General features: G+C 43.8%; 1 protein-coding gene across 1 annotated transcript in view; it reads left to right on the top strand.

Moving 5' to 3' along the window:
* PCARE (photoreceptor cilium actin regulator) overlaps positions 1 to 2,047 on the top strand; it is a 14,868-nt gene extending 12,821 nt beyond the window's left edge. Inside the window, exon 4 of the mRNA XM_025216394.1 lies at positions 1,808 to 2,047. The gene's annotated coding sequence lies outside the window, so the exon portion shown is untranslated. The remainder of the gene's footprint in view (positions 1 to 1,807) is intronic.
* Positions 2,048 to 10,996: the final 8,949 nt, after the last annotated feature.

Genomic DNA, 10,996 nt, shown 5'->3' with positions numbered 1-10,996 from the left:
AACAGCCGGTGAATGCTAGGCTTATTATTTTAAAGAGCCAGGAGGCTGGGGCGGGGGGGGGGGGGGGGGAAGCAGCCATTGAGAGGGCTGGAGGGTGGGCAGGGCATGGAGCCTGTCCAATTTAGAAATTCGGCCGATTCGGCAGCAGCCAAATCTCCGAATCAGATTTGGCCAAATCGATTTGGGACAGCGATTCGAATCATCAAATGGAATCGCTGTTCCCTGAATTGGCCAAATACGAATCCAAAGCAAACATTAGCTACTTCACACATGCCTAATGGACATGCTAGGTGCATCTACATGAGATGTTTACTACAGAGCTAGCTAATTAGCTCCTCAATAAAACATCACTGTCTACACGTGCAGTGCTATTAGGACAGAATAAACTAATTAACTCTACAGTAGATTAGTACAGCTAGATACAAGTAAGAACCTATGGTGTGGTTATTTACCCTGCTGCAATGCACACGTCAATGCTTACAGGGCTGGCTGGGGCATACTTGTGCCCCAGCCAGCCCCTCCACAAAATGTTGAGCCAGGTCAGAGGAGCCCCAGGCTGGCAGGCTGACCTCTGGGGCCCCCTGCCAGCCAGGACTGCTCTGCCCCGGCTCAACATGGTGCGGTCCTAGGCTCATGTGTAAATGCTGTGCCCAGGAACAGTTTATTCAGCCACATTAATTTCACATGTAGATGCCCCTGCCAAGAATCAAATTAAGTACAGATAATGAAAATAAAATTGGTTGAAATAAAAAGAAAGAAAAAAAGAGAAACATTTTCAAGGAGAGCTTTTAATCTAATGCAATTCCTTTAACTATTGTGGAATGTCAACACTTCCAACTCCCAGAACATAAGCCTTAATCCCGATTACAGTAATTTTGTAATACCTGACCAGCCATTTTAGAAATGCTAGAGCAAGTAAGCGGCTGCATTTATATAGTGGTTACAGGAGACTAGGTCACAAGACGACCTATTCTCCTGTTACTCTGTGAAGGAAGAGAGGATTTATTCTATATCCATGTAAGACTCTGGAAAGACACTCCCCCACATCCTTGTCTAAAATGGAGGCTTGATTGAGTGCTGACTGTCCAGCAGAGCCTATGGACAGCCGCAACAATTTTACTGAATTAAAAGTTGGAGAGAAGGACATCTTACTTATGAACATGTGTTACCTGTTGTGTTGTAACCATTTTGCCTCTGCTACCCTACAGTAAGTAGAAGCTAAACTGGGGCAATTTACCCCTGAATGAAACAGCTGCTAAATTACTGTTGCTTCCACTTACCACAGGATAGCTCAGACATAAAGAACATTTACTGGACATCAGTTGGACTTGTGGTGATTGCCCTGATGAACACTTTTAAATGGGTATAATTGTTTTGCCTGCCCCTACTAAGATAAAGGATATTGGTAGGCAATATTAACTTCTAAACTTGAGCATTTTACTTTCTTTCCACGTTAGATCTGAGTATCCACAGCTTTAGACCAAAATCATTTGCAACAGGCATCTTTTAAGGCAACTGGGGATTTTCTGACTCCTGGGCCCCTAAGTTTGGACACAATAGCCATCACTCATTAGCATTTTTGAATATATTCCTACTATAAATTTGTGTTGATTGGCTAATCTGAGACCATAAAAGCAATCCCTGAGATAGAAGGTCAGAGTTTATCAGTCCTTTTTTAGAGGATTATGGTCTGTACCTCAGAATCAGTCTATAGTGTTTTAGCTAATGTTGGGCTTAGTTTCAAATGTGATCTGGACGAAGTAAAGTCCAGAAAACATCGTGTGAAATTTTATCTTTTTATTTGCAGGATGTTCCAGGGCTCTCATCTGACGGTAGTATCTGAGCCCGTCAAGCACCAGTGTTGCAGATGGGAAACTGCAGCACAGAAGATTAAACAGCTTGTTCCAGGTCACATGAGAAGTCTGTGGCAGAGTTGAGAACTAGACTTTAAACTTTCAAGTCCAATTCAGTGCCTTAACTATAAAAATATCCTTCTTCAGTTCTGCTTATAATAGACTCTGTGCCATTTACCATCAAAAGTAAAGAGAAAAACCTTAATGGTATTTAAGTTGGTCACTTTTTTTTTTTTTTTATAGAGGGCTGTGGGTGCATTTACATGTGCACCATTACTGCTCAGTAACTGAAAATTACTGCGGTATGGGAACACATCTACACATTTGTGCCCATACTGCGCAGTAACTATAGCGACTTATGCCGCCTTGGGAGTAAATTTGCTGCCTGTATGATGCAGGTAGCAAATTTACTCCTGAGTAGTTACTGCACAGTAAGGCATGTATAGACGGCATGTATAACCCTGTTTATGTGGACTGACTTGGGAGTAACTTTACTCCCAAGTCAGTGCACACACAGTGTTACTGTGCTGTAACACCTCCATGTGTAGATGCCAGTCTAAAAACTGCTTGCTGCACAGTAGCTTATCACACAGTAAGTTACTGTGCAATAAATGCATGTGTAGACATGTCCAGCTAGTAGTAAAAAGATAGCCCACACAAAAAAGAGTTGCTTTACACCTGTGTGTTGAAAAGGAAAGGCCAGATTCTGTGAGATGTTGAGAACCCTTCACTTTTGCAGAATCACTCAGCCTTCATAAGATTTGATCCTGTGAAAGACACAGGACTTGCTCTAAAACCCACTGAAGTCAATGAGAATCTTTCCTTGGCTACCTCCAAGACGGTAGCAACTGAGTCTAAGGGAGGAATGAAATAAGAGGTGAGATTACATTCAAAGAGTTGTCAGTCTTGGATGTGTGACAAAGATAATCAAAAGGTTTGTGACCTCCAATTGATGAAAAAAAGCTTTCTCCCTAGTTACCTATTGAGGGTATTGACTTGTGTATCTCGTGCTAATAGCTGTGCTAAACAAATCCCCACCACCACCTCCTAAGAAAAGCCCTAGAGAGGCTGCATCAGAAAACAGCAGGGAAGGTACTTGTGGAGACCAGCTTTTTACATGAATATTGCAGCTCTGTGGTGACTTCATAAAAATACATATCTATGCAAGGGGCTTATTGATTCTGCAAGCAAAACCCACAGCAGACAGAAATGAACTGGAAACAAAGCAGTGGGATAAAAGCATTTTGCTTACATAAATAGAACTTTGAAGGTGAAATGCAACTCTGCGTGAGGACAACTTCTATTCAATTATTGTTGAGATCATTTTATTTCCTTTCTTCCTTAAGATTTTATGTTGAAATTTCCCTTGCATCAATATTTGATGAAAGGCAGGCTTATTCAAAAGCATTTACTTAGTTATTTACCAAGGAGAAAAGCCTATCCAAGATCCATAATACATCAAGGAGTGGGGAAATTGGTGGTACAAGACTTCCTGCTAGCAAAAAACATACAGGAGATAAAGACTCTGGAGGATGTTCTACTGGTACGCTGGTCTAGAGTGAAGCACAAGCAATTTAGCATGTATGCTGCTGCCTGCGAGGCCAGCCAAACCCCTCTTGTTGAGAACCATGCATGAGGATAGGATCCCTGTGCTAACTTGTTAAGCCACTGTCTGTCCTAGCATTGTTCTAGAATCTAGATGCTGCAGAGGAAGCTGTCTGGCAAAGGAGCTCCTAGACAAACACTACAGTCTTTGCAGAATTTTGGGAGCTGTCCTAAATGTGCTGCAGTGAGCTGACCATATTTGTACCCCTATTGGACAGCATCACAATTGCTCGAGTGTGTGGCCTGAACCCTATGCTGCTTACAGTGAAGAGTTTCTCTTTTAACTTGATCAGTAGCAGGATTCTAAATCTGGAGATGAAGGCTAAATGTTCTAGCCCCACAACTGCATGAGCTCTGAGTGGCCGTGATGTGTAGTACAGAGACAACAATGACAACCTTGGTGACCCCATTTTTTTCAGGGTATTTTTGGCCATTGCTTGCGTTTGTGTACAAAACCAGCATTCCTGGCAACAAACGGTTTTATAAGATTACATTAGCTTTTGTACTATATTTTTTTACTCCTGTAAAATACACCAGAGTTTATACATATATAGGTGGAACTATGATGGCTCCCTCACAATCTGTACATAAATAGTTTCATAGTTGGTAGGGTTGGAAGGGACTTGAGCAGATCATCAAGTCCGACCCCCTGCCATGGCAGGAAAAGGGAGTGGGTTCAAACCCCGGCAAGATGTTCATCCAGCCTCCTCTTAAAGCCCCCCAGGGTAGGAGCCAGCACCACTTCTCTTGGAAGTTGGTTCCAGATCCTAGCTGCCCTGACAGTGAAGTAGTGCCTCCTGATATCTAGCCTGAATCTACCCTCTGCCAGCTTCTGACCGTTATTTCTAGTCACTCCTGGTAGTGCTCGGGGGAACAGGGACTCCCCCAATGCCTGCTGGTCCCCCCTGACTAGTTTGTAAATGGCCACTAGATCCCCCCTCAGCCTTCTCTTGTGGCTGAACAGGTTCAGGTCCCATAGCCTCTCCTCGTAGGGCCTGCCCTGCTGACCCCTGATCATGCTAGTGGCCCTCCTCTGGACCCTCTCTATGTTGTCCACATCCCTCCTGAAGTGCGGCGCCCAGAACTGGACACAGTACTCCAACTGCAGCCTGACCAGTGCCGCATAGAGGAGGAGGATCACCTCCTTGGACCTGCTCAAGAGGCATCTGTGGATGCATGACAAGGTGTGGTTGGCCTTCCTGACTGCATCCCCACACTGCCAGCCCATGTTCATTTTGGCATAAAGAGCTTCAATATTTAGAAAAAAATGCTTTTGTGCCAGTTTTTTATGCTGTGTCAAACACATACCTTGTGCTATACAAAGAATATTCTTTTTTTTAGTCCAATGAGTACGTTTTATTTTATGTTTAAGGAGAAAAGGCCCTTATATCAATTATTTCATGCTGAATCTTCTAAAGCAAGCATGTTCTCCCTAGGGTAAATGATGTGGAGTGGAGATGGTTAGCACAGCTAACCACTGCTCTGATCAGCAGGGAATCTGGTTTTCTCTGATAAAAAAAAAAAAAAAAATCCCCCATTTTCAGATTAAAAAATGTAACCTAAAATCCACATTTTCCCATGATTAAAATGAAATGCCACAAATATATATATATATCGTGCTGTTTCAGTTTAATCACGAGAAAATGTGGATTTTAGGTTACTTTTTTTAATCCAAAAATTGGGGATTATTTTTAACAGAGAAAAGCAGGATCCCTGGTCAGTTAGTCCCTTTGCATTCCTGTTTCAGCTCAACTATTGCCAACAACGCTATACTCTTGTCAGTGAAGATTCTCCAGAAAGCTGCTGGCAAATGCAAGCACATTGTAATGACAGTAGCTAAATGGTTAAAATGAGGTGGCATTCAGCGCAGTGTAGAAAGAGCCAAAATTCTGGGACGTTTAATGCAAGATGAAGTTGCGGCTGCACTTACAATCACATTTCACTTATCTTGCAAGGAGGTTCTAGCAGTATCAGCTTTCCAGCCAAGAGCTGCTACCCGCATAGCTGTGAGGTAAGTGCTCTATGCCGCACTTCCACTGCAGACTTTTACAAGGCAGAGAGTTGGCCCAGCACCAACTACAAGTGATGCTGCTTAAATCATCCAACTTAGAGTATGAGATGACAAGTACTCTGACATTTAGAAACGACAACATGAAACGGCCATAAGTGGCTCTGATTGCTTCCTTCACCTTCAAAAACTCACCCCGGATCTTAGAAAACTGCTCAAGTTGTCAGTATCCTATAAAAACAAAGCTGTAATAACAACGACACTTGCATTTCTGTAGCATCCAGGAAATTCAGAGGGTTTTGTCATCCTAAATTCAATGCTACAATTTCCTTGACAGGCTATTTGTACTTCAAAAAGTAGCTGTTCTCCCCACATGTCATGGAAGAGAAAAAGACTGAGATGCAGGGAGACTAACTTATCTAAATTGTCTTATCTCATCAGCAGGGATCCTGGTTTTCTCTGTTTAAAAATCACAAATTCTCTGATTAAAACCCCAAACTCCACAATTTTCTATAATTAAAATAAAATGCTACTATATACATATCTATATATAGATATATAGCTATTAGTTGAACACAATGTTTTATTGATATATTTACAATTTTAAAGCAATCTGGAAGCTTATAGTGCTTCAATCATGTAATAAAATAAATTCTAAATACCTATATATTTTGGCATTTGATTCTGGGTTTTTTTATCATGGAAAAATCACAGCTCCCCCTGCCCCCTTCGCTCACCAGGATCCAGGTCAGGCTGTGGATATGGCTGCCTGCACCCTGCTGCTTTGTGGTGCTGAGCAGCCCTGATACATCATTGCCCTGCCTCTGCCAATGCCATTGCCCCTCACTCCTGACCCACAGTCCCCTGGCCATGCTGGTCCCCTTTACTCCAAACTCATGGCCCCCCAGCCCTGCCAGTGCCCCTCACTTTGAAACCACAGCCCCCTGGCCCTGCCAGTGCCCCTCACTCCCAACGCACAACCCTCCCAATCCCGCTGGTGCTCCTCACTCCTGACCCACTACCCCACCCCATCACCATCCATCCCCTGTCCCCCCACATGCAGCCTGTGCCCCCCCTCTTTGTCCCTCCCAACTTACCTGGAGGGAAGTGCAGGAGCTGCTCTGCACCACTGCCTGGCTGCCATGTGCATGTGTGTGCACATACATGCACATGGCACCCCCTGCTCCCTGCATCGCTCTCCCTCCCAGCCCCAAGCATCTCCTTGCAGGCTGGAACTCTGCCAGCCTGCCTGTGTTTTTCTCCTTTAAAGGATAAAATCTGTGTTTTTCTGCATTTTTCCACAACAAATGGAAAACCTGGATCCCTGTTCACCAGTCAGGGAGTTTCCAATATCTCTTGAAAAAAGTCTTTCTGGAGCGGACTTAGACTTTAATCCTTCCACATTGATAAATTTATCTTCATTCTGAGTCTTTGGCTAGGGACAGAAGTTACACATAGAACGGTACAAATGATCAGAAACCGGTTCAAATTCATAACACAACAGAACTTCAGTGCGCATAAACCACTTTCAAAATGGCTGAAACTGGTTTAAGATAAACCTGGATAGATGTAGCATCAGACTTAACTGATTTAGGTTAAATCAGTTTATTGAACTTGTCCCAGATGCCCTCCAGATTCAAGTTAACTCACAGTCTGCCAGCATCCCAGGATGCTTTGCACCTCCCCAGCAAGCTCCCCCTTGCAGGGTGGGCAGGCTAGCCTTAGCCAAGTAACCCCGCAGTTTCTGGCCTGGGTCACTGCAGGCATGTGGCAGCATTTCCAGAATCAAAAGTGAATGTCTGTTCACTTGCTTATTGGTTCTATATATATAGAGAGAGAGAGAGAGAGAGAGAGAGAGAGAGAGAGAGAGCGCTTAGATTAACCTGCAAAGATTGGATTGATTCAACCTCGGCCCTCAGGTTTTTTGACTGTCTGTACTTAGCCTTTGTGATTGTGCTCATGTACATCTTGCAGATAAAACCTTTGAAAAACTAAGATCCTAACTCCCCTTCAAGACACAGAAGATCATGCAGCACTTTCACTAATGGAAGGGGGTTTGCCACACTCTTTTGCTTAGGTAACTATAGTGAGCTGATCTAACCCACAACTCTGAGCTGGAGCAGCTGAGAATTTTGGCCTGAGATCAGAACTTTACACCTTGGACCCATTACCACGTATATGAATAATTACAAGAATAAGGTTACAAACAGAAGTGTGTGACTGTAGCTGAGGACTAAGGAGCATGAGCAAGGTGGGAGATATTGAGCTATGCCACTTTCCACATTAAAATAAAATTACTTCCACCCTTCATTTCATTTCAAGCCTTCTTCCTGTGTCCTTCCACACAATTTTCCCCACTGTTATCACAAGATTCTTCTCTGCTACTCCTAACACCTGGAACAGCCTCAGTCTCTCTCCATTTTATTGGTACTTTATACCAGCACTGTCCAACTGGCACCCCACAGGCTGCAGGTGGCCTGTGAGAGGTTAAATTGCAGCTCCTGGGCTCTCACCTGGCCACTGTTCCCCCATTGCTCTGGCTGCAACATCGGCTAGAGTCCCTAGGCTCCCCCTCCTTCTTCCTGCCCTTGCCATGCAGGGCAGGGCAGTGCAGCACAGCAGAGGGAACAGAGAACGAGCCTGGGCTGTTCAAAGGGGCCGGGAGAAGATCACACCTCTACCAAGCAGCAGTAGGGAGGGAGATGTCAATGAGGACATGTTGCAGTAGGAATCACACTCATGAGGGGCAGCAGTGGAGGGGTAGGCAGTGCAGCAGTGGGGGTTGCCCACATGGATGCACAGAGCAGCTGGGAAAAACATCCATGCAGTAGTGAAGTCCCAGTAACCCATGGCTTGCCTGGAGTGCACCCTGAGGTCTTAGAAGCTGGACGGCCCTGCTTTATATAATTAATTCAATTACAATGCCCTCATCCCCTGCTTTGCCTAAGGCAGATTAGACTGTTCATGGTGTTTTAGGGCAATATGCCTTGCAGTGGGGCAGTTTTAGGAAAAGCTTAGACAAACACTTGTATGGGATGGTTTAGTCAGGGATGACCCTGTCCTAAGCAGGGGTTTGGACTAGATGATCACTGGAGGTCTCTTCCAGCCTTACTTTCCCATCATCCTACAATACTATTTCAAAATCTGTTTTTCCCTACTTTTGCCCCTTAGTATTTGCTTCTTTTTCTTTGCTAATATTTAACTCTCTAACAACCTGGCCACACATTCAATTAATGGAATGATAAAAACCAACCACAAAGTTGTTACATTTTTTCTGTATACTAACTTTCTAGCTTATTCACTGTTCTATCATACCATTAATTGCATTAACGTGTGACCAGGGAACAACTTAAGATGTCATTAACTGGTTAATCACTTCTTAAGCGTGCCAAGGCCCTGAGTCTATTATTTAAGCCTGAAAAGAAGCTTTGGTAACAATGTGAAAGATGTGCAGGCATAGCCCTGGGGTTTACACACACACACACACACACACACACACACACACACACACACACACACACACAGTTTTCTTGTAATTTTTCTGCCTTGTAAATGCACACACTACATGCCACAGTATATGCAATTTGGGGATGGGATGCTTTGAACAGTTTTGAATGAAGCAAGAGTTGCTCTTTAATTGATCCTATAATTAAGAGCATTGGACATCACAGATGTTGTCATTACTGTAATTCTTTTCTTTAGTTTATTGAACCCTGAAGCATAAAAATAAGCCAAAGGAGGAGCCAAGAGGCATTTCATAAGGATCATGTCCTTCCACAAAACAGTAATTATAAAACAGCCTTTACATCAGCATCACTAAGATTCTACTAATGATAAATGACACTGAGACTTACTATACCACTAAAGTCTGTAACCAACAAATTGCACCAGCTGCACAGCTTTTAAATCTGTAGCTAAGAATGTAATGTACCTGGACTATTTCCATCTTGCAGCCTCACTTCCTCTCCAGGGCAGTATCAGTTTAAAATCTTGTACATCCCCACTGGGAATTAAATCCTGCAAGCACAGGAGGCAGGAAAAGCATATTTGATCATTGTGTCCAGTCCCTAGCCTGTGCTGAAGATTTCCATCTTTTGGCCTATGCCTACAAATATAGTTAGCATAAAGATTGGAGAGCTGGAGAAAAGTGAATGCATCTCTTCTATCATGAATAAAATCTTTTTTTTAATGCTTTGGCATTTATTTGTTACTTTCATGTGCCTACTGGAAAGAATATAGGAACCTGAGTGCAGAGAGAGGTCACACGAGCAGACAAGGTTCCTTGGGTGAATTTGATATCTTTTATTAGACCAGCCCAAATAGTTGGACAATATTTATTAAGCAAGCTTTCGGGTTCAAAAACCCTTCGTCAGGCTAAGGAAGTTTCAGCAGTTGGTGTGTGCTCTTCCTGGATGGAATGAAAAGTAAAGAAGCCAGGGGCTGGGCTGGGGAGTCAGTTGCCAGGCAGATTATAATGTATCAAAAATCCAATGTCTATGTTTAGTCCATGATCTCTAGTATCCAGGAGGTTGATGAAATGGAGCTCATAGGCTCGTCTCTGGGAAGTGCTGTGTAAGTTTCCCTTGAGGATCAGGTCTGAGAGATTGGAGAGAGAGTGGCCCTCCTGTGAGAAATGTGCCCCCACTGGTAATTGAGTGTTTCTGTCTTTGATGGATTTCCGGTGTGCATTCATTCTGGTGCGCAGTTGTTGTCTGGTCTCTCCTACCTATCTTCCATCAGGGCATTTGGTGCATTGGAAGAGGTATATTACATTTCTGGAGATGCAGCTGTAAGATCCTGGGATGATGATGGCTCTGTTGTGGGGTGTAGTAATAGTGGGGGTGGTGGAGATGTGTTGGCAGGTTTTGCATTTCTTGTCCTGGCACGGTCTGGATCCTTTTGGTGTGTTCTGGGCTTGAGGAAGTTTGCTTCTGGTGATGAGGTCGGCGAGGTTTGGTGCTTGTTTGAAGGCTAGGATGGGTGGCTCTGGGAAGATCTTTTTAAGAATAGGGTCTCTGTCTAGTATGGGTTGCAATTTTTTGAGGATTTTCCGTACAGGTTCAAGGGAGGGGTGATACGTCATAACCAGCGGTGTGCAATTTGTGGGGGGTTTTCTTCTGTACTGCAGCAGTTCTTCACGTGGTATCCAGGTGGCTCTTTCAAATGTGCGATCTACCTCTCTGGACGAGTGTCCTTGCTGGGTGAAAGCCTTTTTAAGATTGGTGAGGTGGCGATCCCGGGTGTTCTCTTCAGTACAGATGCGGTGGTATCTGAGGGCTTGGCTGTATATCACAGCTTTTTTGGTGTGTTTAGGGTGATTGCTGGTTCTGTGCAGATATGTATGTTGGTCTGTGGGTTTCTTGTATACTGTGGTCTGTATTTTACCCTTCTGGATACTGATCATTGTGTCTAAAAAGGGGATGTTGGTGCTGGAATATTCTAAAGAAAGTCGGATGGAGGGATGGTGACTGTTGAATTTCTGATGGAACTCAGTCAGAGATTGCAGGTTCTCAGTCCAAATGATGAAGAT

The sequence above is a fragment of the Alligator sinensis genome, unplaced genomic scaffold (assembly GCF_000455745.1).
Source record: "Alligator sinensis unplaced genomic scaffold, ASM45574v1 scaffold138_1, whole genome shotgun sequence".
NCBI lineage: Eukaryota > Metazoa > Chordata > Crocodylia > Alligatoridae > Alligator > Alligator sinensis.
This window is presented reverse-complemented; position numbering and strand designations above follow the sequence as displayed.